Source organism: Athene noctua, chromosome 17 (genome assembly GCF_965140245.1).
Source record: "Athene noctua chromosome 17, bAthNoc1.hap1.1, whole genome shotgun sequence".
Lineage (NCBI taxonomy): Eukaryota > Metazoa > Chordata > Aves > Strigiformes > Strigidae > Athene > Athene noctua.
The window spans coordinates 9,191,406-9,219,404 of record NC_134053.1 but is presented as its reverse complement, the minus strand read 5'-3'; the positions used below and the strand labels follow the sequence as shown (position 1 = coordinate 9,219,404).

Here is a 27,999-nt window from a genome sequence, read left to right as displayed (position 1 = left end):
GTCAGCAGGATCTACGCTACCTCTCTGGCAAACATATTTTCATTTTATACCAGCCATATGACAAGCAAGACTTTTGAAGTGATCCGTATAAAACATTAGTGCACAATGCAGTGGTTAGGAATGCAGCAAATTAAAAAGTTGGGAAGACTCCTCCTGTCTGGGAGAGTTGTTTCTGAAAGATTTGCAACATGCCACATGGAACTAAGTACAGCACTTCATCTTTCTGAGAGATGGGAAATCTCTCTTAAAACTATGAACAGCTCTTTAATTCAGAGTATCTGCCCCATACAATAATTAAATCCTTTGACATTTCATTTAAGTGGAGGTATTTCTCTTCCAGATGCTAGTAAAAAGCATATGACAACAAAAATGATAAATGCACAGTTTCCAGACACTCTTGATACAACATAAACCTGCACAAAAGATTTGAAGAAGCAGTAACCACAGCACCCACATCATGTCAATACAACCTCAGTAACCCCCTTGCACACAGACCCAGCTGTTCCAAGTGGCACCTATTTGCTTTTCAAGGATTTAGGCTTGAAGAGATCTTTTCACAGAATCACAAAATCATCTAAGGTTGGAAAAGACCTTGAAGATCACCTAGTCCAACCATTATCCATGAAGTTCCATGCATTTCATTTTGGTTTGCTACCTCACATACAGATGTGGAAGACTTAATAACAGATTTGCTGTCCACCTGGAAGACATTAATGATTAACTCCTAAACAAATCAAATATAGACAGCTCTTGGGCTTTACTGTTTCTTCATTGCTTTGTATGAAGAAAAAAATCCCAGAAACATCATGTAAAATCCAGCGAGAGATATTAAAAAATTGCAATATTTTTCAGACTCAGCACAATAGCTGGGGAGTCAAAGGTTTTAATCAAAAACCATGGATTAGGAGAAATGATTTCAAGTACCAGATCAAATCTCGTCTTCTGTCATATGAGGTAACCATTATACAGTGAACCAATTTGCAAAGATTATTTTAACTGGGTTTTATATAAATCAGCATATGTGAAAAGATGTGAAGTTGTGATTTATACTGCCAGACTCACCCCTAGGAGCACAAACACTGAGGAGCAAGTGAGGGCTTATATGAGACCCATGCTGAAGGAGGCTATGCATGCAGAGACAATTCAGCTGGTGGGAATTACAAGATCACATCCACCATCACTCCCCACCCAGCCCTTTGGAATATGTCATTTTCATTCTTTCATGTCTGCAGTGCAGCTCCGGGGAATGGCTAAACCTAGCCCAAAAGGCAACCAACAACAGACGCAACGCATGCTCGCTTCATTAAGCACCAGTTCAGACCCTTACAGACAGCTCTTGCTCTAAAGGTATTTCGAAGGAGCTAACTTGAGCAGGCCACAAGAAGATAATGCATCTCAACTGCTAGAACATGAAAGCATCTGACAGAGGGAGGGGGGAAAAAAAATCAATTAGGCAATGGTGAAAAGGGAAAAAGCCACAGCTACATTTTAATTTATCTATAAATCCATGGTTTGTGCAGTCAGTGGAACCAATCCATTTGATTTAGATTTATCTCACCTATCAGACTCTCTGGTCTTGAAAAAGAAAATTTTGTTCAGGTTTTTCACAACAGTTAAAAGGAACTTCCTGCAAAGACATCCCCAGACAAAAAGCACCAGTGACTTCTCGCAAGATATAAATACACCAAAAACTCTCAAGAAGTTTCTGACTCCAACTTTTGCTTTCACAGTACAGGTTGTCAGATGAGCTCTTGATGTCTTTTGTAGTTGTACATTACCTGGAGGCTGACTGTAGGAAAGATACAGCTATAGCTTCTCAGAGTAACTCCTGATGCAAATACTCTGTCCTGAAGGAAAATCAATGTTCTTTTGAAATAAAATTAAACCACTGGTAAAACAGAGCAATTACTCTGGAGTGAAGCCACTTTTAACAATAAAATTCATGCAAGGACAATTGTAATGTATAAAATTTGCACTGGAATAGACTACAAAGACCAGACAGCTATTCTAACACGTCTGTCCAAATTCAAATTTTCCTCAGTATAAAGGCTTGCAAAAGGAATTCAGAAGACTATATATAGAACACACAAAATATCAAAGTACAAAAAAAAAAAAAAAAAAAAAAAAATCCAAGAATCAGCTTTATGGAATGTGCTTAAATGCTTTGTTTCCTGCCTGAAATTTGCCTCCTGATGAAGCACTCCACAATGACAAATGAAAAAAAATGGTTCTCCCATTCAGTTACCATTCCAGATCTCTGAGATGTTCTGGGAACAGTGGAAGGTAACGGTCTTAGCAAAAAATAGCTGGATGACTAGGGAACGCAAAGCACCAAATGGCTGGACCAGTTTAATAAGGAAAGGCCAGATGAACACACATGCCATGCAAATGACAGGGAAATAAAATTACACTGATTGATATGATTTAACATTTCTGGATAACAATCCACAACTAGATATTTACTAATAACATTCTTCCAAGATAGGCTTTTCATGACAGCCGCATTTTTTATCTCTGGTAATACCTTTAAAAAGAAAACCAAACCACATGCTGATTACAGAGCGCAGCATCCACTCACAGTACTGGTCTGTGCACTCACAGTCAACTTCCTCAGTCTTTTCCTCTTTGTTCTTTAAAGAAAGGAGAGAAGATTGCATCTGTGACATACCTTAAAGTATCAGAAACTTGGTCAGCTTTGGCAGTAATGTGAACCACTCCTCTGAATCCCCTTGCATTTTCTCACAAAATATGAGTCTTGCACAGATAGGATGCTGTATTGCAACAGATAAAGAGAAAACCTGCAGAACTGAGGTCAGGGGTTTACACCACCAGTAACTGCTATTCTTTTTCATTGGGAGATGCAGTGGGCTACACATGGTGTGTGTAAAAGAATGAAAGCTAAAGCAAACAGCTTGCAAGACTTGTTAAATTATCTGTACTGAGTAAGAATCATAAAAGCCATGCAACATACAAAGAGACTATTAGGTTTGGTTAAGCCAACATACACTGATCAGGAAAAAACATGTGAATACTGCCAGAAGTCCCAGCATGGAAGATTTCTAGCTGAGGATCCACTCATCAGGTGTGAAGTATTTGAAGTCCTACAGCGAACCAGGGGTTACAAGAAGAATCCTTGAGCATTCTAGTGTAAGCAGCTTTGCTGACTGATGGGTCAGGCCTCAAAGCTAGTTGAGGAAAAAGAAATACCAGCTCAGAGAATGGCAAAAACATAGATCAACTCCTACCTGTACTCTAATAGTACCTGAGAACTGTGTTATAGACATAATCTAACTAGACAGTAAGTCATATATCAACAGTTGATGATTGATGATCTCTACTACTGTATCAAAGAACCTGAGAATTTTTTGACATGTAAGAAAACCAAGCAAGTATTTTCAGAAGTTGCATGTGAGCCAGTCTCTGATGTTCCCCCTCTACAGGAACCAGATGATTGTGCTGTCCTTCCAGTGAAAGCCACATTAAATTTCCTGTTTGTAGTGTTTATTCATTAAAAAGAAAGCAGAAAAAATACTTTTTGCTAGCTCACAGCTAATAGTAGAAAGAACTACCTCATTTATCTAAATAAAGTCGGCTCTAAAACCTGCAATAACCATTTAAGTGCCTACTTTGTTAATTATTTCACTGTTTATCTAATTCATTACAAGCATCTAAATAAGCTCATTCAGCACAAACTGAGACAGAGACATTGAAGACACCCCTTCAGACTATCTAACCTTCTGCTCTTTGTGGGTCTGTCCCCTGCAGCCTCACTCAGCAGCTTTATTGGGTTTCTAACCCCCTTGAGACTGTTCAATCATTCCACAGCTCAATACAGCACAGCTTTATGAAAGCTTCCTCTGTCTCTTCTAACATCAGTTCCTCCATAGCCTTTGTGTGGACTTTTGGGATGGTTACCTCCGATCTTCCAATTTTATTTCAGGAAAAAAGGTCACCTTCCAGCATAAGCAAGGGCAACATTCCCCCCAAGGGAGAGAACATGTGAATTGCTGTATTATTAATCCACTTTTCCTTTTCCTCACCTGTTGCTTTTGAATTCGTTATTTTGCATTCAGCTGCAACAACTGCTCCTCTGAAAATCTATAAATACATAGTAGAGCTCACTTGGGAAACAAGTGCAACACACCTTCAAGAGTACATAAGAAATTGCAACTGTACCTCCCACGTGCCCTCCATTATATCCTCCATCCACCCCCTTTCAAAAAGGCATGGCCCTTGTGATTTCCTTAAGAAAAAGACAAAGTGCATTTCAGCTTTCTCTGCTTCATTTCAGTTTGGCATTTATATAGCTCAGAAGATAACAACACCTTTTCTGGAAATTTTAACATATGATTAAGTGTGCCTCAAATTGGGGTACTTTAACCTTTCTTGGAGATGGTAATTGAAGTTAACACACACATACTGGCCTGAGAGGTTGTATTAATAGGTCAAACACTGTTCTCTTCCACTCCTAAGGAGTGATCTAATCATCAGGTAGAGTGCAATAGCTGGAACCTTGGAGAAAAACAAAAACAAGGAAGTGACTGCAAGCCTTTTACTCGGTGGACAAGCCCAGGACAACTTCACTCTAAGTGCCAAAACACAACTGGAATAAATCAAAAACAAAGCCCCAGCTACGCTTGAGTTCCTACTAAGGGAGTGGTGTTTTCCTCAAGTATTTCCAAACACCGGTCAGTGTGGGTGGGTGTGGGGAATCAAAGCCTCCAGTACAAACCATTTATTTAAATAACTCATTTTAATTGCCCTTCCTTGCATAGCTGCTGTTAGCCATGGAATCACTTGTGCTCTGAGAACGGGTGAATATGTATCATTGTGACTGCAATTATAGCACGGTTACTAACCCCAATCTCTCCATTTCTTAAGCTAATAATGAATTAAAGCATTAAACTGAGTTTTCCATTTAACAATAGTATAGGAACTGCCAAATGGTTTACTCTTGACTGTTTACTGAGCACCTGAAATTATGCAGATCATTACTTCCAGCAGGCACCAGGAATGTTAACCTTAAGATTTACACAGGAGGCAAAAAACAATATTGTAATATAGCCACAAAAATGCAACTGTACAACATATGCAAGCTTTACATAAAACAATATGCTCTTCTGAAAAATTACAGTAATTTGGGTGTGAAAGCAAAAAGACTTAAATCTGGCCAAATATTGTTAGGACAGCCAGAGCAAATTTACACAGCACACCAACTGCCAATTAAAAATGTTCAACAAAAGCCAACCATCTTAGTCTGTAAATTTTTGCCTCCCAAGTGCTGTATAGGCACATTATTTTAGAGCAGCTGTGTTATTAAAAAAAAAAGCACACCCACACAATTCTGCGCAGACCTTTGACCTTGCAGTGAAGGACTTAGCGTATGTTTAGGCCAGCAGAACCTACTTGACTAGTGTCCCAGATTTATCAGTGAGAAGCAAATTCATCTACAGCATAACCCTATTAAATGAATGTGGCTTCATTTAAGCCAAGAGCCAAGTCTGGCTCAGACAGCCAATGCACAATTAAGTATCAGGCAAGCAAAACGTTGGAAGAGAAATTTCTCAATTGCATGTAATAAACTGGGATAAATAAACCGCAGTGACAAAGGGCATCTTTGAACTACAACTCCATCACAGTTAAACAAAAGATTCTCAGCCACTTCACAAAATTGAGAAAAAATGTGATCACTTCCCATTCTGCAGATGGGCAGCAACATGCTGAACTATGGTAGCAGCAGTGGTTAGAGTCAAGCTCTTTCATTCTGACCCACTCCTGTACCTTAAGAACCATTCTTACCTTTCCAAAATCTAATTTTTCATTAACTCATGGAATTTACTTTCAGTCTATTTCTTAACACCTCATTTAAAAGATCTCTTAGCAATCTCAAACAGCTTAACTCAGGCCACAGCAGCTACCCTAAAATGAAAAGCCCAACCTGAGCAGAAAGCTTAGTGATGCAGGACAGCTTTCATCAGGAAGCCTCATTTAGCTGTCACCTATACTGGCAAGTCTAAGGCACAGCTCTGCTCCATCCACGTCACTGCAACAGTACAAATGAAGGAAGACATTGCTTCTGCAACGATAAAGCCACCAGAAGAAAACAAAAGCCAGGAAAGGGGGGGGGGGGGAAATCGAACTGGAAGCTTTTATAATTTTTTTTCTTGAGTGTTAAACTACTCTCCCCCACCTCTGAAATGGTTCAGGAACTCACATACACATTCAAAAACACATATTTGAAAAGACAGAAGCATATAACAGTTTGTCCTGGAGGCACAAAACAGAACTGGGTCAGAAAATTGGGTAACATTTGACTTGCTCAGGCCAACACAATCAGGCAAAAATGAAGTTTTGATTGGATTATGGCCATGCTGGCTTGAAGCAGTTACCTCCTACACTGACTTCAGTACTAAACGCCTTGAGCAATGACACTATCACGTTCCACATTTTGAAAAGGATGTGCTTGGTTTCATCACTTCGCAACTGCACGTCCACAGTGTCCCTTCTTCACCCACCAGCAAAAAGGAAAAACCTCTTCCTGAGCTTAACTAAAAATCACCTGGTACTTGTCCACAGAAGCAAGAACAGAACAGACAAATACCATCTTAGAGCAGGCACTTGAACTTCCTCTCTTGCAACACCCAAGTGTGCCTATGCAGGCACTGTCCTCGTGTTACCCCACGCAGTGACTATGAACGGAGCTCTGAGCTTCCTGCTTCTCACCATTTAAATCAATCCACTTTGAATACCGCCAGTATCTTAATATGAGATGACTTCCAGAATAGTTAAACCTGTACCATTTCACCTATTCCAAAATTTACACTGCTGCTCTGCTGCTAGAAAGAGTCCAGGAGTAGAAATTTTCAGGTCTGTTCTCCGCACTTGGCTTTCTAGTCCCTTCTTTTCTGTTTTTTATTTTTCTCTCCCATACGAGGAAAGGAGGCAAGATTTATTCCCCCAAAATTGTTGAATCAAGACAGATGAATAGAGGGGAAAAAAAAAAAGCAAGCAGTGGGAGGGTAGCAAAAGTAGATAAACATGGAGGTGAAAGCACAAGTGTGGGACCCCGCTGGGATCCAGCGTAAGAGCTATTAACACCACGCAGTGAAAACCATGTTTAGACAAACCCTGAGGATACACATCTGGATGGTATTGACAGAAGTGACCTTGCTACAAAATAGGGACAGCAACAGCTCTCCAATACTGCAGGAGATATCCCAAGCAAATAAAGGCCCTGTTTTCATTTGTATTGTGTAACTTGAAATAATCGAACCACCTGCCAATAGTATTTTAGAATGCACAATTACCACCTTCTCTATGTCCCAAGAAGTTTAAAACCAGCATTCATTTTACAGTGTATTTATTTCACAGAAGAGGAGACTGGGGCACAGACCATCAACAGATTATCCCCCAGTGTTTCAGTATCTCCAGTCATACTGAGCACGAGACACATTAGTTGTCAGCAACAGCAACTAAGTCTTGAGTGCATCAGTGTCTGATAAACAGACTCCTACCGCTCTCAACATCCAAAGACAAGACTCCAGCTCTTTAACTTTTCAAGCCACTGAAGAGTCAGGCTGATTGTGAAATGTCCTACAAATAGAAGGTTGCCTCTGGAACTCATTTATCAGGAATTTCAGCAATGCTCTACACAGATGTTGCACATCACTTTAGGCTCCTGCTAAAATGCAAAATGTTGTTGGACTTAAATATGAAGGATTAACTCCACAGGACTTCGAACTACTGAACTCCCATGAACAACGACAGCAATTCCCTCTCAAGGCAATGAGAATATACCAGCATTACGCGTGAAACGACCAAAGCAAAAAACTCTGCAGTTCCCTGAAGTTAACCGGCATGATGCACCTGGCTAGGGACCTGAAGTCATTCCTCATCTTGTTCTCTTCCTCTCATACTTTTTTCCCTTCAATTTAGCTACGATTCAGACATCTCTGCCTAACATTTTCTAACTATTGCCCATATCAAAAGCACTTGCTGTCCTCAGTATCTAGTCAATTTTCTTCTCAATCAGCTACCATTTCTGTAGCAGTTCTAATCCCCTTCAAAATTTTCAGACAGCATTCTCTCTCTGCTTCCTTTATTGCCCATCCTACCTTAGCATCTGATAACAAACATCCATCTCCTTCAGTATGTGCCTGAAGCACTCAGCCTCCCATTTAGTAACTGAAGAGCCAGCTCTTCGACCAATACATCAGCATGAGCTATTTCTTCCTCCCCTTTCACAACAGCCTTTTACAACCATCATATACGACTCACAGATCTGCCTCAGAGTTTTTATTACCAGCGCCATTCAATCCAAGTCATCGGGCCAAAATAAACCATCTCACTTACCAGTCCTGCAACCTACTGTTCATCACAACCATTCTTAGCATACCAGGATCTACTCTGCACACTGCTCTAGTGATTGCTTATTTTAAGAGAGGGACAGGGAACAGGATGCTCAAGTGGGACACCTGACTCCACCAACCAGTGACATAATGGAGATCCTGGGGCACAGGGATGTATAGTGACTAACCCAGTGAATGGCACCCATCTATGGAAGCAAACAGATATGTTGATCTTCTTTACAAAAAGCTTTATGACCTGTAAGTGTTCAAGTTCACGTTATTTGTAGATTCTCAGTTCCAATTCCACAAAGCCTAACCTCAATTTTTGCCCAAAGTTGCTCTATTAATAGCAGCTTCTTTCCTCCTGGGAAGTATCAATACAATCATCTCTCAGATTCTTTAATATGGTCTAACAACAGTGTAAGGCAAAAAGCAAACAACAAAGGAGACAACAATCCAGTTTAGAGAAGTTCTTTTTAATTGGCAAGTGAAAGCTCCATATCTACAAAGGTAGATCAAGTATTTCAGAAACATTCCTTATCCTATATTTCTTGTTCCTACATAGAGAAGCCTTTTCCACTGGATTAAAGTCTGCAGTTCAATCTCAATACTAATATGAACCATACAAGTATTTTCTCCTCTTGCAGATCATCCATGTGCTTTTCTAAAAAGCTTTTTCTGAGAAAAATAAAATAGTTCTTTAGTCTCCAAACTGAAGCCAGCTCTACATACATCCATACATCAAATCTCAAACTATTCTATTTCTTTACACCAAAATGAAGAAAGGCATGGCCTTTGTAACAAATACAAAGCCTAAAGAATTCTCCCAGTCACGTGAACATCAGTCCTGCTTAGATGAACAGTTGGAAAACACAGCGTCACTGCAGATTTTCTAGTCTTACAGCCAATTTTGACTGTTGTACACACACTTAATACACTTCTCTTACAAAGTCTCTTTAATCCTTTCTGCAGCTCACCAGCTCACTCTTTTACTTCATAGTGATCCTTCCGCGGAAAACTATTTTTCTTTTTTGCATCCTTGCTGCTGATTTCTGCGTTAATTAATCAAAAGATGTGGTTCACTATAAGCAATCATTCCGTGTTACTACACGGCTCACCACGGCACAGGTCTCGCCATCTGCTGCGCTGGTGAGGCTGGCTTGTGCAACAGGATCTGCTGGCAGGCTGCAAGGCAAGCAGCCAAATAGCTGCTGGCCTAACATCATCATCATCCTTCTCCGTTAAAAATACCACATCCTTCTCCCACAAAAACAGAGCAACTGTTATCCAACTGAGCCATCCAAATCACTCTACTACCTTAGCATGAAGATATATCCCAAGCCTTGAAACAAAATGGTTTTGCATTTGAAGGATGCCAGGGGTTACATACTGAAACTTACCCAAGTATTTCCCTGTGTTGTCAAAGCCAAGAACAGAACAGCAGTCAGTCTGACAGACTAACAGGCCAGTATCAAAAAGCCATTTTGTTGGTCAAAAGGGTGGCTTTACAAGTAAGTTACTTATGTAGTGGTTGAAGAATACCTATAAAACACCTCTGATTTGATGCTACTCTGGCACATATGAAATGTCACTACATAGCCCTAGTTGGCTTGAATTTTTTCAAGCTTAAAATTTTTCTTTCTAGTTTATTGGGCAACATTTTCAAAAGCACCTAAATTCTGCTCACACCCAGTATTTCTCTCACCAGTGTAAGCAAATGTACATCTAGAAAGAATACCATCTTTTACAATACAAAAGCATTATTTTGCTTGTAATACTGTAAGGTTTCTTTGTTTGCATAACAATAGATTTTCTTTCCTAGGCACAGGAAAGCACAAATAGGGCAACCACGGTCTAAAGAGGTGACAGAAGATGGAGCAAAGCCTTTTGGAACCAGCTTCCAACAGCAGCAGCCTATAGCGACTTGTATGCACAAGCAAACATGTGGCTGAGGGAAGAATGGCTTGTGCTTCAGCCAGCTTCTGTATGAACACATCCAAGAGCAAACCACTTACTAAAACATGTAATAATCTTTGGAGGCTCTCAACCCCGTAGAGAACAGATTCCTCGATACCATAATGCAAAAATAGTACAAAGGACAATTACCTTAAGATGGTTGCATCAAAATGATATAATATGAAAATTATATACCCTGGATGTTTTGTCCTATAGTAACATGAAGTATCTTCCATCAGGAACAAGGACAGTCTTTCAGTAGTAGAGTAAGATTTCAAGGGAAAAAAAAATTGTTTTTCAGTTTCTGAATAAAGAAAAGCATTTACAGATACTCTTTTGAAAAAGGACAGTTGAGACCAATTCTGTTGTCTACTTCAGAGACCTTTAAAGGACATTTTGTAATTTCAAGCCAAAGCGTATCAGTCCATCATAAGGAGGGAAGAGGAAGGAAAGGGAAAACCAGTTTAATTTCCCCTGCTCATACGAACACGCATCAAGTGAGCCTTTCAATAATCTCATAAAACTATTTTCTGCCCGCCTTGCACATTTTAGGATGCATTTAGAATTTATTGAGTGGCCTGGTCATACATTTGATAACATAGCTTGCTGTAGGTATGGCAAGTGGGAGAAATAAAATTAAAGCTGATCCATGGAAACTGGCAGGTTTAATTTTAAACAGAGCTTAAAACCAAACCAAAAAATATCTGACCTCTCTTTGAAAAATACACTCTTAAACACTTCCAAATTAGCCATATTTCCTCTAAAGTAGTCTCTTAAAGAAGAAATGAGCTCCAAACCCCTCCTGATGGTAGACATGAGATTGAGCACTTCAAGGCTAGTCACTTGCCTTGTCCTCCCACAGTTCACCATGGCCAGTGGAAGCTTCATTTGCAGAAGCTTCATTTCAGAACTACCAACTGAAAGAAGCCAAGTATTTCACGTTCTTCCTATGTCAGTTTGTCTCTGTTTTAATTATGACCTTCCTCTTGAACGAAGTCCCCGGATTTTGTTTGGTAGTTAGGAGGGAGATACTCATTTTACTGAGGGAGGTGGGAGTGGTTTAAGCAAAGAAGAGTCTCTAAAGCATGGATGCATGATCTCTGGCTTTCTATTATGCACCAATACATCCTTTCCCCAGTCCTTCCCCATCACACAGCCAGGATGCTGGCAGCCTTCTCACCATGAATTTTGCAACGGTGGCTTTGAACGGCAAGGGACCACACCACTAGCTGCCACTGAAACGTTACCTGTACCTCTTAGGGAAGCTCAGTACTCACCTGAATTACTTGGAACTCTGGTAGTTCTACAGAAGAGCTTCAAAAACAAAAACTTAAGTCTCTCAAGGCTCAAGTGCAGAAAGTATATTAAGAGACAAGATGCTTTAAATCCTTAGTGCTTTTCTAACTTTTCAAACTTAGGTCAACTTTCCTTCTGGACCTGGGTCATTTCTGAAACCCCAGGTTGCTGACAGCACACCAACCAGCACACACAAGCAGATACCAGCCTGGAGAGAAGATAAGGGTCCAAGAAAATCCAGACACACTGTTCAGTCTCTCTACCTTTTGTCCGGAGTAAGTCATCTGAATTTGATTGTGTTTCAAGAGAAACAAACTACAACACCAGTGGCTTATTTTAAATTTAGTTTTGCATACACTTGTGAGAAGGGGCTGGGGAAGAAGCCTGATGTTGCAATGGGAAGCTTTTTGACTTGCAGCTAGAGAGAAAGCAATCCAACCATTTACAAAGAAATAAACACAGCAGAAAAAAAACAGCCAAAAGCTCTTGAAAATGATCAAGCAGAGTGTTACCTTGCACTCTACCTCTTGATTAAGGAAGAGGTTTGGGATGCTTCAAAGGGTACAAAATTTTATTGAAAAAGCCACCACCTCAGCACTGACAACAGAACAGCAAAGCCTGCCCGGGCTTCAGTGCTGAAAGGTACCAACCTCAGCGGCCTGTCCCCAGAGGATTATCTTTGTAGCCTCCTATTCAATGCTGTTTAACACATCACAGCACACATTTTAGCTGCTAATTCAACTCTCCAGTCAAAACAAACAAGAGAAGCAAATGGATCGTTTCTCCCCAGACCTTGATTTTAAACCTACAATCATTTATTTATATACAGCAGTGTTCACACATTCATCCCCAGCAGCCTCTGAAACACAAAGCTCAGTAACCTAATACAGTTAGCATGAGCCTAGACACATAGACTGAAGTAGGGCCCATTTAAAAAAAAAAACCAAAAAACAAAAAAACACAGCAATAAAGGACAAGAGAGATGATGTTTCAAGGCATGTAGCAAGTCTCTCCTACTGATCACTCTGCCAGTTTTTCAGCTGAACCACAAATGAAAAGCCAATTTAATAAATACCTCTCATTTCAACAGGCAGGACATCACCAGGCACCAAGAAATGTTGCAGCTCAGCAGAAAGATAATGCAGTGATCACTGGGTGGTTATAATAGAGGGATTATTTTACAATTACAGCAACAATGAAAAAGCAATTTATACAGCAACACACTGATGTACTGGCAAGCGCCTGTCCAAAGGGATTAAAAAAGTCTGACACAGTCTATAGACAGACGAATGTCTTTAGCAAAAGGTTTATGAACTTCCCTAGACAGTCATACTTCTGTTCAATTTCCCTTAAAGACAGTATTTTGCATTTAGATCCGTATCAGATAACGGAGGCACAACGCACAAATAAGAAATAAAGAGCACTTAGGGAGTTCTTATTTATTTAAAGAAAAGCACATATGAAATGGACAGGTCACTTCATTGCTTTAGAAGGCATACTTCAGTAGCCTCCAAAATATCTCTATTTCCTGGGTTAAACATGGTCAAGAAACCCCAGAGGCAACACTGGCAGTTCTTGGGAAATTCCTGCTGCTGCAACAGCAGTTTTGATAGAGTATCTCAGAAGGCCTTAGCAGGGAATACTAAACAGCAACCATGAGAGAGGACAGCTAGCCAGGAACACTGTGTGGATGGAGAGAACGGTTCACAATGTCCCGTGTTGCTGAAGCAACACCATCAGTATTCTTTGAACAAGATCTGCTTAACAGAAACACTTTGACGAATAACCTGCAGGTAGATTGGGCACCCTTCCAGAGCAGAGAAAAATCCCACTGAGAGGGGAAAAAAAAAAAAAAAAAAAAAAAGTGTTTCAGAAGAGAAATTTGGGTAGTTCAAAGGGAGGACAGATGAACAGTTTTACAAACCACAGAGCTTTTAGCTCTGGTTGATTTATTAAATGGGTCGTCCTCTTTTTACCATCACTTCAGGCAACAGTTGAATTATTCAATGAGCTCCAGTTGACTATGTTGTTTCTAAAACACTTGGGCCACCTCTGGGGGAGGAAGACAGAAGGAAAGGAGGAATAAAAACATGTTTAAAAGTGAGAGAATTTAACAGAAGTGGGTCCTATACATTTACGCTAAGTCTCAGAAGCAGGGAGAGAGTAAGTATTTCTGTATGTCTTCTGCTAAGGAATGTTGGAATTGCTGCTCCAGCAAAAGAGGATACATGGCTTCAACCTTAGGGATACCAACCACATGTTTTCCATGTGTTTTGAAATAAACACATGCTTTTCCCCTGGAAGTTTCCCAGCCCCAGAAGAATGGTCAGAAGAATTTACCCTGCAGTCCAGTGGAGTGAAGAGCTGTTTTCAGATAGTCCTCGGAGCTTAGAAAATGCAGCACTTTCTTGCCAGCCCAAATTAGAGTGACTCTAACTGGACAGGGGAACTAGAATGAAAACAGTCTAAGTACAGCAAATACCATACTGTCAGGGTAACAATACTCCCCTGAATACATGATTTCTGATGGATCACCAATTCTAGGACTCAGCTTCATAGTGGCATTTAATTAATGAAATCACTGTGTGACGTTTATGTGATCAGTGGCTAGTTTCCAGATTTCAGCAGTAGCAGAAGTGGCTGGTCATGAAAGTAGCAGAACAGGTCTTGCAAAAGCATTCGTGACCTAGCAAAGAAGATGCAGGTGCTCCAGAAAAAAAAAGTAGCTTGTTGGAAGAAAGCCTGTTGACAGCAGGGAATCCTGCTATCATTTGTGTCTACTCAGTACAGAGCTGGTTGCAGGAAAACACAGGAATCAATCAGCATGGCAAGACAAAACCACATTAAGCCATACATAAAAAAAATAATATAATCAGAAATGAGAAAGGCCTGGCAGCAACTCACTGAAGCCAAAACCACACACAGTTCTCCACTACACTAAAACAAAGAAATTAACAACAAATAAACCCAAAAACCTGTCAGCAATTTACTCCCTTATGACATATTTTACTCTCAAAGAGCAGTTCCCTTGCAAAGTAGATATGTATATTTCAAAATAAAACTTGAGTTATTTATGGCTCCTTTCCTCTTTAAAGATTACAAGAAATTTAGAGGCACATAATCTATAAAGACAAATCAGATCATTTTGACCAGAGTAAATCACAAGATTGCACATATTAACTAATTCTCAAATATAAAGACTAAAACCAGAATGCAGCATTCTAAGCTAATAAACACTTTGGACCTTTATAAGGATTTCACGTTCATGTTTTCTTCTCAACATATGTGAGAAACTATCATACACAAAGATCCTTCCAGACTTCTCCAACATCACTGCCCCTGGAAGGGTTGTTTCTATCTACTCAGTGATCCTGAAGAGGTATAAATGCTACACCTAACTATATAAACACTGATACCCACCTTCCTGAGATGTGAACAGATGTAAGGCAATAGCAAAGCCTGCTCAAAGACAGACACGGTTCAGATGTTTGTCACTTACCTTCTCTGGCCTAGTTTTCTGCTCAGCAGAGTTAGTCTGCAGAGCAGCAAGGACTGGCATTGTCACACCATCTCAAAGAACGACAAAAATTCAGTCCAGAAATTCAAAGGCTACATAAGGTTACCTCTAACTACAAGTCTGGGGTTGCCTTTTTTAAAAAAAAATAAAAAAATCATATGCATATGGAAATGATGTCATAAAAAAATGCTGAGTTTTCTAAACAGTTGATAATCTTGATGAATGAGAAAGCTTCCCAGTTTTCTTTTAAACTCATTCAGTCTTTCTGGGAATCATGATCTTTAGTCTTAAACCATCTGAGTTAAAATCTGCAAATAACTATAATGCCAAAGACATCTAAAGTCAATGAAGGAAGCAAATACTTTCCAAGAGCCTGTAAAAATGATAAAAGCCAGAAAAACTGAGGCAGATACAATTAAGAGGGGCCCAGAGCTGGACCCTATCACCTGCTAGCTCTACCAAGTACCACAGACCGGTTATCAAATTGCCTCTCTTCGCCCTCAGGTTAGATGGAGAAATAATAGTTTATATATACTCACTGGAGTTATCTCCCATGAAGCCTTCCCATTTCTTTCAGTTTTTGTCTTGAACCAAAACACTCCATCCCAATTGTTGCATTGTGGTGGGAACCTGATTTGCTTCTTACTGCTATATCCTGCATGTTTTTGATGACAAAACAGGCAAGATCCTTTTCTAGAAATATTTTCATCTTATCTCTGTCTTTATCTTATTAAAAGTTATTTCTAGTTTTTTCTTTGGTGGCCACTTATCTTATGTACAGATGGAATCTGTCTATTCCAGTAAATCGAGACTTTCGCATTACTGCAGAAATAGCACTGATGCAGGAATTTTAAAAATGAGGTTTTAGTTTGTGCATGTTCATTGGGATAGCTATTAATTCAGTGTAAGAATTACTCATTACAATGATTTCAAAAGGATACTTTTTAATAGCCTTTATGCAAAAAAAGTTCAAGTTTCTGAATCACCTATGTAAAACAATCAAATCTGCCTTTTTTTTTTTTCTTTTTTAAACTAAGAACATCGTCTTTTTGTTGTATTCCAGTAAATCTGCTTCATTGTAACCATGCATATTGCACAATGCCAAATTGCAGGCTGTAGTGTCATTGGGAAATTCTCACCCGAATAACTTCCATTCAGTCCTAGCCAAGAGCATTAGAATATGTATTAAGCTGACATGCCATTACCCAGAGAACAGCACACTAACCAATCCATTTCAAACAATCAATTAAGTTTATTATACAGACCCAAAATTCAATATTGGGGACACATCCTTGAAGTAATCTAGAATACCATCATGGGGAGAAAATTATTCACTAAAGCCACCTTCTTTTAAGGTTAAGTTACTTTTGCCCTTTTCTTTTTTTAAATAAGCCAACAAAAATTATGACAGAAATTATGCAATAGATAGAAAAGGGGCTTATATAAAGTAAATAATGCCTTCTGTTTGCAACAGGCTGAGAGCATTTGGTAAGCATTTCTCTCTCCTCTCCTCCCCTCCCCTCCCCTCCCCCCTGTTTTTAAGAACAACCCTTCCAGTTAACAAAACAAATTTTAGAAGAGATTTGCAGGTGAATGATTCTGTTATTGGTGTGGCCACTCTCATGGCACCACCGAGCAGGAAAATTGATAGGACGTGGTGCAAATTTGACAGTGAGCAGTTCAGACACCAAACTCTGCCTAAACTTGCACACATTTTTATCTTCACGTTTTGGAACACCAGGTATGTAGAGAAGAGCAATGCAAGCTTGAGATGCACCAATCAGTAAGTTTAATGCAATTTAAGAAGGGTTATAGAGAGTTCCTATTCAAGTAACTCTGACCTTCTCAGACTTCCAGAAACATCACTCCATCACACAACTTTGAGACAGCCCCCTTGTCTTGCATTAATCAAACTCCACAGCGCCAGCAGATTATCCTCTTTCGTAAGTGGCTGCTAGTGGGTTTTTACTGACAAAGAGCATAGGGGCAAGAACCTGTTCAAGATGAGTAATCTCTCCATCCATACCCTCTTTACAGACCAGTCCCCTCGACAAGTCACAGGCGGTCACATTTTCTCCTGATGATCAGAAAATGAAAGAAGGATGAGCACCATGAAAGATCCTGACAAGGGAAGTAATTGCTCCAGGGAAAAGGTGCCACACATCAGCCTGGAAACAGGGGAAGTTGTCTGCAAAAGTTCCCTGACGACCAAAGAGGATCTGCTTACAAGGCTAGCTTGCGTACATACAATTTCTAGAGCATTCACACCTCCGCATACTCTTTCAAACTGTACTTTCAGGTAACCAAGGACTGCAAGCTGCCAAAGGACCTAACATGGCTACATCTAATTGCACAAAGCTACATACATTGGCACTCTGATACTAACAAATGAACTAGAAAAATGGAGAGAGGACAGAAGTATGATGGTATTCAAATAAGCTCTTTCAAACAGAAAATCTAACCAGCAGCAGTGAGAAGAGCAATCTGACACCACCCCCAACAAACTACTTCAGAACACTGTACCAGAACCATTCATGAGATCTCCAGAGTCTTCACCAGCATTCAGGTGATGAAACAGCAGCTTACAAAGAAGGTTTGCTCTTCAAGAGTTTTATACAAGACACTGTGCCACCTGCCACCCTGTTGGGGATAGACTGTGAAATCTCCTCTTAAGGCCAGCCTAACTTTCAGCTGAGTGTCTCCTCTTTCCCTACTTCCCATTAAGTCTCCAGCCTTTTTGACGATTACCAAGGTAATCGGGAACAGTAAACAAGATTCACCCTCTCCTTAATGCAGTAAGGAATAATGAAGCCTCCTTATGCCCAGGGAGGATTATGAGGAAAGCCAGGAACAGTAACCAGATGAGACCAGCCAAAGACACAGCAATGCTCACAAGGCCCGAGCCCCAGCTTGTACCCTGCCCACCTGGGGAAGAAGTGGAAGTCTAAGGGAAGAACAGATGAAGGACAAGCAGAATAAGGAGAGGCCAAAAAACAGAGGAAGAATAATTCTGAGGAAACAAGGGAAGTCTGATAGTTGGGAGAGGATGAGTAATGGACTGGGGTTTCTTTATTCTGCTAGGGAGCGATGGATTTGGAGAAAGCAGGTAGGAGGCCTTGCTGCACATTTATCTACAAATTTCTCCCATGTATGTTTTTACAGCAGAAACAGGTCAGATGTCCCACGTATGTGCAAAACCTCCTTACATCTGTACTTTGTGGGCAGTGTTTACTACATACATTTCACTTGCCATATCTCCTACCATCTAGTGAAGACACAGGGATAAGCATCTGGAAGCATCACTGTTGCTGGCAACACAGATACAGCTAACAGTCCAATCTTCAGCCCTAGAGCCATGCATGCTTCTTGGCACATCGCCTGTTTTCATCTAGCCAACACAGGGCAGGCATTTACTTTGCCAAAATGTTCAAAGACATTTAACCTGCCCAGGGACCGTCCACTTGACTCCCTACAGGAAGACAGAAATTAATCATTATAAAGAGAGAACAAGGAACTCCTACAACTCCTTTTCCTCTCTGCTCTGTGACAGAGCTGTGCTCTGCCCTGCTGAAGAGATTCTAGGAGAAGCAAATAACCTGAGCCTTTAGAGAAAACATGAAGGTGGAGTGAACAGGGTGCACACGTCTTCTGGTCTAGATCCCTGACAGAGCAAGACATTCCAGGATGCCCAAGTATGTATTTCTCTTTGTACTGCTACTTTGTCACCTAAGAATTCTAGGAAGTTATCTAGGATCCAATTTGGCAGACTTAGTACTTGTATCTTCTCAGACTTTGCACATAAAAGCCTTAAAAATCATGTCACTCACTGGAAAAGAGAGCAGTTAACATTGCAAACTTCAAAGAATAACTTTTTCCTGATATTCTCTTCTCACAGAGGTAAGTCAACAAACACACAGAATGCCAAATTAGTTCCCCACAGCTGTGCTAACACACTTGTCTGTAAATAACACACTGGAGCAGGGTTCCCCAAGACCAGAGCCAGTACCAAACCTGTCTTCAGCCTGATGATGGACTCTCAGAGCTTGTACTGACTCGGCAGCAAGAGGAGCTCTACCCTTAAGTATGTGTGAACTTTTTAACTATTTTTTTCAATTTAGTATAAACAAGGCGTACAACACAGAAGGTGAAGAGAGTGAGAACAAATCAGACAGCCTATGATCTTTTTTTAAGATTCTTTCTCTAGAAAAATAAATAAAACCAGGGGGCCTTATAGCACAGGAGATTCTAAATATTCTTTGTAGACCTTCCAAGCACAAGAAAGAAAAACAAAGACATTAATCTGGGCAGTAACAATGCCAATGACCACATTCCAAAAGCCATGGTGCAGTTAAGGTACCTCACTGCTACATCAACATCACACTATATCCTCTTCATGACAGATGAGAAATGTGGATTTGGAATTATTCAAAACCACTGGAATGGAAAACTCACATCAATTCCAGGAAAAAGAAAAATCTTAACATTTCTCCATTTGATTGGTGTCTGTCACATTTAAAGGAAGACAAAACCCACCCTTTCTGTTCCCTTAAAGTCTGGAAATTTTACAGGGAGCATCTCCCCAGCAATGATCCTGCTACACTTGGCCAACTAGCTTGCTGCCATTCCAAATGCCACTGGAAACATCAGCGGGATCCACATACCACAATTAAAAGCTGGCGTGTACTCAACCACACTGCTGAACTACCAAATGTTTGTCCTCCAATTACTGTACAACGACTCCCTCTGCAAAAATGCCCCCCCAGCACTGCATCCTCCCAGTGACAACAGTCAGTTCTGGAAGTATGCAATAGCTGTAACTAAATGTATCCCTTTCCAATCCAAAACAGTGAAGTTTTTCCAGACATAGTACTACCAATTTCACTCTCTTATTCATGAAAGGTTTTTAAACCTGTCTTTAAGGCTCTCCTATCACTTTATCTTTTACTGGATAAAAGTAGATTAGGAACTTAATTTATGTCCTGCTGATACAACTGCCTCCTGTCTTCAGCTCCCGTACTCAGACCTGCCAGAGCACACATTACCATTAACTGGGGCCTCACCTTCAATAAAATCCACAGCATAAAAGTGCAGAAATAGGTAACTCAGAAGACAGGGGTCACAACCACACAGAATTTGCATCCATGTATGGCAAAATCATGGCACACAAATATGCTCAGCCTTCCCTACAGCACTCCACAAATCACTGCTCTGAGTCATGGTTCATAAAGCTCCCACAAAATCCCTGTTCTGGAAGGAGCACAGCATAGGACTTTGGAAGGGGCAGGCAAAGGCAAAGGCAAGTCAACCACTTCTAGACATGAAGCTATGCAGCTACCACTAGACAGTGCACCCACTACAGCAGAAGGGATGTCTTCCATTTTCCTCCTGTTACCAAACTCCTATTTTATCATTATCACAATTCTAGGTTATTTCAAAAAAGATCCTGCTGCTATTCCCTGACACAGTAATCTCTAAATTAAAAAAAAAGTACAAATGACAAGAGAACTACAGCCTGCCCCTGTAAGCTTACAGCAATTCTGATTCAATTTCAGCTTTAGTTAATTTGAGGCATTTCTGAACAGAAAAGAAGATTGATCATTCACACAGAGTTAAGGGTTTCCAGCTTGAACCTGTACTGACCCCATGGCTAAAGCACCCACACTGGCCTGGCAGGCCCTGTACTTCAGTGAGATCCCATTAAAGCCTCTGGAGGATGTGGGCCATGGAGAAGCCTGGTCAGGACAAAATAGGCTCAACACAATAGATGCCCAAAACCGTTAACGATGCAATGAAAAATGTGACTTGAACTTTTTGGTTAAAACAACCACCATCCTTTTTTCACTGAAGAAGTCTAAGAGATATCCTACCAGACAGGCACAATGCAATGCTGTATTCTATGATGAGGACACACTGTCACTGAGAATAAAACCAACAGCATTTGGCCATATATTATCACTCTCATGGATTTGAATCAAACTCCTAATGCCAGCAATGCTATTTCAAAGCTGAAAACTCAGAACAACCTTCTCTTAATTCTTACTGTCACTACAAATAAAAGTAGCACTTAGCTTAAATTGTATTGTCTTTGCTTCCAACTACACCTCGAAACTCTCTTTTCTAGTCCGCTTTGGTAGAAGTGAATCCAGATTTTAAAATCTTTATCATTCTCTGAAAGAGTATGTAAAACATTCAATTGGAATTTGGGAGGGAATCCTGACATGGGCACACACTATCCATATTCAAGGGAAAACAAAAAAATCCATGTTAGATTTAAGGCACTGATGACCTCCACCTTCAACAGAAGTCACTCAATGATTAAACTTACTGATCAAGAATGAAGCATAAGCCTTATCAAGTATGCAGTTTTACTTTATTTGCCACCTAGATGAAAGTATGAGAAGAATGTCTACATATCACACCTTTTCCCTGGAAGTCCAGAGTGTTCAAAGCATTTCAAAGTATCTCTTTCTTATTCTGCTGGACTAGAAAGAAATTTCAACATCCGACAAGAAATTATACTTAAAATATATCTCCCACAGCTTTTCCAGTGTAGTTTTACCTTGCTGCTCTTCCACACACCTACAAACAGTTACTGAGGTTTCACAAGCCCCTGAATTAGTCATATTCTATATCCCCATTCATCCCATGCAGGGAAGTAAAAAAGAAGCAACACCAGGGCTGTTTTTCCTCTTGTGGTTGCAGGAGATGAGCAGCTCCGAAAAGCAGGCAGGCATGCCCCTTCCAGCAACAGCCAGCCTTCAGGGTGACAGAGCCTCAGGAGAGATGAATTAAGCCCCTGGAGGTGCTTATTCCTTTCTGCTAAGTAAGAAGCCCCTCAAGGCTTCCCAACAGACACAAACACCTACCTATCATTCAGGGGTTCTGAGTTCAGTGATTTGAGCCCCAACCACCTGCATTTCTTTTTATACATTGTTCAAAATTTTGGGCCTTTTCTCTAACTGAAGAGGTTCTGAAGTGCAGAAATGAAGGGCTTTTTATAATTTTCAAAATGAATGCACTAAAAGTAAGGTTGTTTGCAGTATCTCTAACTGCATCAGGAGAACTATGGAACAAAAACCTAACAACATTTCACAAGCAATTTATTTACATTAGGTTTCCCTGAACAAACAACATTCAAATGGAAACTATAAGCAATCTACTCGAAAAGAAAACAGGCAGAAGGGAACTATAATGTCTCCTAAAAGCTAAAGTGAACATGCCTTGCAAGCTTTCTCCTTTGAACTGGTCACTTGAACCGAGGGATTCCAGAAACAAAAAAAATACTCTCAAAACCAGTATTCTGTTTGCTCCAAGATGCATGAGATAAACATGCATCCTTCTAAATCAGCAGACTGTTTTTAACAGCATCATCTGCACTTAAGGTGTGCACGTCGACTTTTTTTTTTTAATTTTAAGTAGGCTATACCTGGAATTTTTCAGCATCTTGGCATGCTCACAGCATTGTTTTCCAACGTTTCAGACAAAAGATTACTGCTTAAAAACAGTATGTAAAGGTAGCCCAAAGTGTTTCCACTTTTAAGTTTCACTTTCAGTTCAATACAGGGAAATGTGAAGTCCTGCACCGGGGGAGGAAGAACCCCAGGCACCAATACACACTGGGGGCCACCCAGCTGGAAAGCAGCTTGGCAGAACAGGATGGGGGACCCTGGTGGACACCAAGTATAATGTGAGTCAGCCTGGAGAAGAGAGGGATCTGGGGGAACTTATCTATGTAAATAAATACCTGAAGAGAGGGTGCAGGGATGGAGCCAGGCTCTTTCTAGTGGTACCCAGTGACAGCAGAAGAGGCAATGGGCACAAACTGAAACCCAAGAGGTTCTGAACATCACCAAACACTTTTTCACTGTGAGGGCACTGGCACAGATTGCCCAGGGAGGCTGCAGTCTCCATCCTTGGAGATACTCAGAAGCTGTCTGGACATGGTCCTGGGCTCTAGGTGGCTCTGCTTGAGCAGGCGGGTTGGACCAGATGACCTCCAGAGGTCCCTCCCACCCTCAACCACTCGGTGATTCTGTTGTTCCATTTTAGCCACCAAATTACAGGCTACTGTTTTTGAAATTATAAATCTGCATTCCAGCTCCTCTTGAGACACTCTCCATCTAAACCAAGCCAACAGGAAAAAAACCCCAAACCTCAAAGCCTTTCTGAATTGCCTCCCCCACATTCAAATCTGCAGCAGCTATAAACACATGCATAGTAATTACCATCTTTACTTGGGGCTAAATAAACAGACTTCAGTCAGCACTGCTTTCTTACTGTGACACAGAAGACCATGAGTTTCCTTTTGCTCAGACAGGCAAATACAAAAATGAGATTGGAACACTTTAGAACAGTGTATCTTCCAGGTATCTACTCAATCCAACACATGCCTTGTCCAAATAATTAAATTAATATGCCACAATCTGAAGTGGTACAGATTAAAACAAGAAATTCACCTGAATACCTGTTCCACACGGTTTAAAGCACTTCTCTACTCTTTCTATATACTTTCAGATATGGTCTAAATCTTAGACTTCTCAAATGCCAGAAGTACCAAGATTTTCCCTCAGGTAACCCCAAAGCTGCCTTCCCTTATTTCCTCATTACAGCACACAGCATCCAGGAACTATAACCCACCTTTACCTCAATAAGAAGGTGTTGACAGTCCTTCCAGAATTCATTCCCTTAGGTGAAACAGCAAAAGGATCTTTCAAAATTATCTTTACCAGTTGACCAGAAAAGTGATGTCCTTCAAGCCTGCTCATTCTTTCTCATCGCCACTCTCCCCAGCTGTATCAGACGGCCTAGCAAAGCTGCCTCCATGCACCTTCAGCCCACTGTGATCCTGCCAACATGATTGCTTTAAGAAGCCAAAGCATGCACACATACACTTCACAATCTCTCTTTTAAAAAGCTCCTTAAAATCCAGCTCTTCATCAATCATCATTATAAACCCTCTCCACTCTCTGCCTATGTGACCTGACTTATTTAGAGAACAGGTTTCTGAGGTTCCCATCTGCAAATCAACCTCCTTAAATCAAGCACCTTTGATCACATGGTCCCAGCTGTGGGTTAAGAGAAATGTTCTTATGCATGTTCTTCACATCTTCAATATATTCTTAATACTATAACAAATACCTGCTCTGTCACACTTCTGTGCTTGTTTAACCTTTACATCATTGTTGTCTAGAATTAATTCAATATAATTTCTAACAGGCCGCCTCCATGGTACTGACACATCACCCCATATTATTATATGTTGACATTCACAGCCACTTATTGAGAAAAAAGGTCTTAGATTCTAAATCAGTAGCCATAGTATGCTCTACTGTGCTTCTCACTCAATTGATCCTCGCTATTGTCAAACACAAAAATGCAACTGATACATTGCACACAACCTTCATTCATCACATTTCAATTAAACTTCTCTAACAAGGAAAGACTGAATTCAGGAGTGACACTATTATCATCAGATGGCTGAAAGTTCAACTCAGCACCAGCAAAAATAACTTGCTGTGCCTTCAACGTCCTCCTTTTAACAGCTTCTGGCTCTTATTTTTGGTAGCAACTCACTGGCCCCCAAAGATAACACAGAGCCTGGATCTAGTCTGACAGTTTGTACCAATTTAAGCCACCTACAAGGCCTTTTGGAGTGTAAAGATAATGCAACATCAAGCAAAAGGAATCTCCCTAGAACACCCTACACGGCATTACCGTGTCCCAATGTGCTTCTGAGATCACCTTTTCCACTCAGCAGTGATTTCAAAGCACACCAAATGGTAATGGTTACCACTGCCTATCTACTGCAAATTCTAGAAGAAAAATGAGGAAATGCTTCTTCAAATGCTTCATCATTCTACTTCACTCCTTAAGAGAGAGCCCACAGATACCTTGCCACTGCTACCAATTCATTTGCTTTCCAAAGACAACTCGGCAGGAGGCAGAGCTGACTCTCCTGAGGGTCACACTCCTTCCATGGTCATTCCTCAGACATCATCACTTAACCCAAGGAACAGCAGAGCCTCCAGGCCCCAGTGCTGTGAAGTACTGATGGACTCATGTGGATGACTTCCAGTTGTGGAAAACTATAAAGCAAGCTAAAACTTCTGAAAGTGTATTACAAGCAGCCAGGCATCCAGTAGCTCCCAAACCTTCTTGATAGCTGACAGCTAGCTTTGTGCACTTACAGAAGTCCAATGAGTAAACAGAAGAAATATTTGGCTGTTGTATTGTATTGTCCCTCCAAAATAAGGAGTACCACGCTATAGTGGTTTCTCTTCTGATATTAGTTCAATAGACAGCTAAATATAGTAAAATGGTGATTATTTAGCACATCTTTAAAGCAACAATTTCCCTCCCAATTAATTTCCAGTTCCTCAGATTAATTATCTACTCAAGTTTTCTTGATGCACACACTGCAAGGAGCTGAATGTGTTTCCTGTAAATTAAATTGCCTTCAAAGATAATAATGCTCCTAAAAGAACTTTGACTAAGCAAAGAATCAAAAATCCATTCCACTGAACCTGCCTGGATGAGTAGAAGGCAGAAGCCAATGTCTTTGGACAAAGAAACTATGGAGCATGAACTCGAGCAATAAGTTGCTGTCACTTATCCTCAGGGTAATGACCCTGCCATGATAACAAGAAGTAGTTCTGATTCAAGTAAGGACAAAACTCAACCAGAAAAAAAAAAAAAAAGATATCAGGGATAATCACTATTGCTTGCAACTTAGCCACTGCAGACTTGTATCAGGAGTGCAGTGGAGCACCCACCTCCTTGGGGTGTTACGAAGCTGCCAGTGGCTCCCTGCTAGATTCTGCCCTATTCAAATTGCAAGTGCAACCAAAGCTCAGTTCCTCTGTCTAGTTTCTGACCACGTTTCTTTCATGAGTGTTGGAGTCCAGTTCCATGGTCATACGCCTGAAACATTACTAGCATACACTGACTGCTGCACAGAGACTTTCCTTTCACTGGATGTGCTCCCCATCCATTTCTGACAGGATTCATGTTGAAGCAATGTCTAAAACCTTCCTGCCTTCGTATTTTATCCTACTGGCATGAACCTGCATGAATCTCATATTGGAGGCATAAGAGGACAGGAGACACCCCTCTGTACAGATACAAGATCACTTCAGCATTGTATAGTTAGAACACAAGGGGAAAAAAGAAAGTTTCTTACCACTCAAAGCTCTGTCATTTGAGCACAACAAAGAGGAACTTTCAGAACAAAGCATGTCTGAAATCAAGTATCTGCTAAAAGCTTACATATTTCGAGTCTGTCTAGATTACTAACTAGGTAGAAGTGGAAATGCACAATCAGACAACAGAAAGAAGGCAGGGTTACCATACTACACACTGATCTTATAAAATATTTAAGCAAAGCATGTGACCATTGATAATATGCACTTTGACTGAACAATAGGCTGCACATAAACAACGCGATTTTTTCCCCCAGACCTATAGTATATGGGTATCTGTAGGGATAAGTTTAAGAAAGAGAAAACAAACCATATACACAGGGACACATTTCAAATTTTTAGGGTACAGCCCCCATAAAGTGTATTTGTAATATTATGCACATTCTAGTTTAGAAACAGACACCTGTACACACTAATAGATTCTGAAACCTTTAGGGTTTTGAGGAAACATACACAAGACAAATGATTCTGCTGAGAACAAAGCTCTCATACTTACCTCCCCTCAGCAAGTTCAGCAGGCTGTGTTCTGCACTGAAGCTGGACAAAACCAAACAAGTCCACACTTTAATAATTGATAAAGCCCCCACCCCAGCTAAAGCACTCAGTCAGCTGTACAAGGGTATAAACACTGTTATTTTTAATTCACCTGCTTAAAATTCAAACAGAGACACGTTTTTCAAAATTAAGTATAATACCAAAGACCAGATAACAGAACTAAATTTAGTTTCTCTTCTGAATCACACACTTTGTCAGATCACAGCAGCTATTCATGAAATGACCCCCAGACAAAGCCTAGGCAGGCTCCCTTCCTGCTCCAAACCCCAGATCAGAAAACCCCCAGAAAAAATAAGCCAGCAGTGATAGTTTCTAAGAAACACCCAGTCAGAGATGATCATTACTTGCATGCCTTTCTACTGCGCTAAAAAGACTGAAATCGAGCAAAACCAAGTTCTGAAGGACCCTCATACAGCACACCAGAAGTAAAATTCACTTGCTTACCACCCAGGTAGCAGTGAAAAGCTTGCATCCAGGAAACATCCCAGGTATAGGTATGTGACAGATCAAGATTCATGGAAACATGTGATGGAGACTACAGGATCTAGCTATGAGTTTATGAAATTAATGTCAGTCTAGGGATGGGCATTTGATGAGTAGGAAGGAGAAGTGGCCATGAACCATGCTCTCAGTTCCAGCCATCACTTGGCACAGTGTCTTGAACTGCACCGTTTCTACATTATGGCTGATCCATCAGCTTCAAAGATAAAACCAGGGAGCTTTGTCTCCTTTTATCTAGGGGCATTCAAATCTTATCAGAAAGCAGCTATAAAACAGGCTACTGGTTTTTGTGGTAAGTGAGGAACTCTACACAAGGAACAATGCTTAGTCCTACTAGGAAGGATAAACTCACACACAACAGCTTGCTTCAACTTCGATAAAGTAGTAACAATACAAAACCACTTCCTATGTTAAAACCCAACCCATCCTACTTATGCTCAGAGGGAAAAAATAAATGCTTTATTAAGAATGCGTGCCCTTTTTCCTACTTAGTCTACCTACATTACCTCTGATCAATTTTTCTGAAAAAGGTGAACAGTGGGTATTATCTAAAAAAGCCAAAACCTTGAGAGGACTTCAATTATTGTCTTTAAGACTGAGTGTAACCCTTCGTAAACTGAAACATTCT

At 40.5% G+C, this 27,999-nt stretch overlaps 1 protein-coding gene across 5 annotated transcripts in view; it reads right to left on the bottom strand.

The window, feature by feature from the left end:
* The window catches only part of ARVCF (ARVCF delta catenin family member), a 288,989-nt gene that overhangs the window by 116,631 nt on the left and 144,359 nt on the right, over positions 1-27,999 (bottom strand). The gene's annotated exons all lie outside the window — the stretch shown is intronic.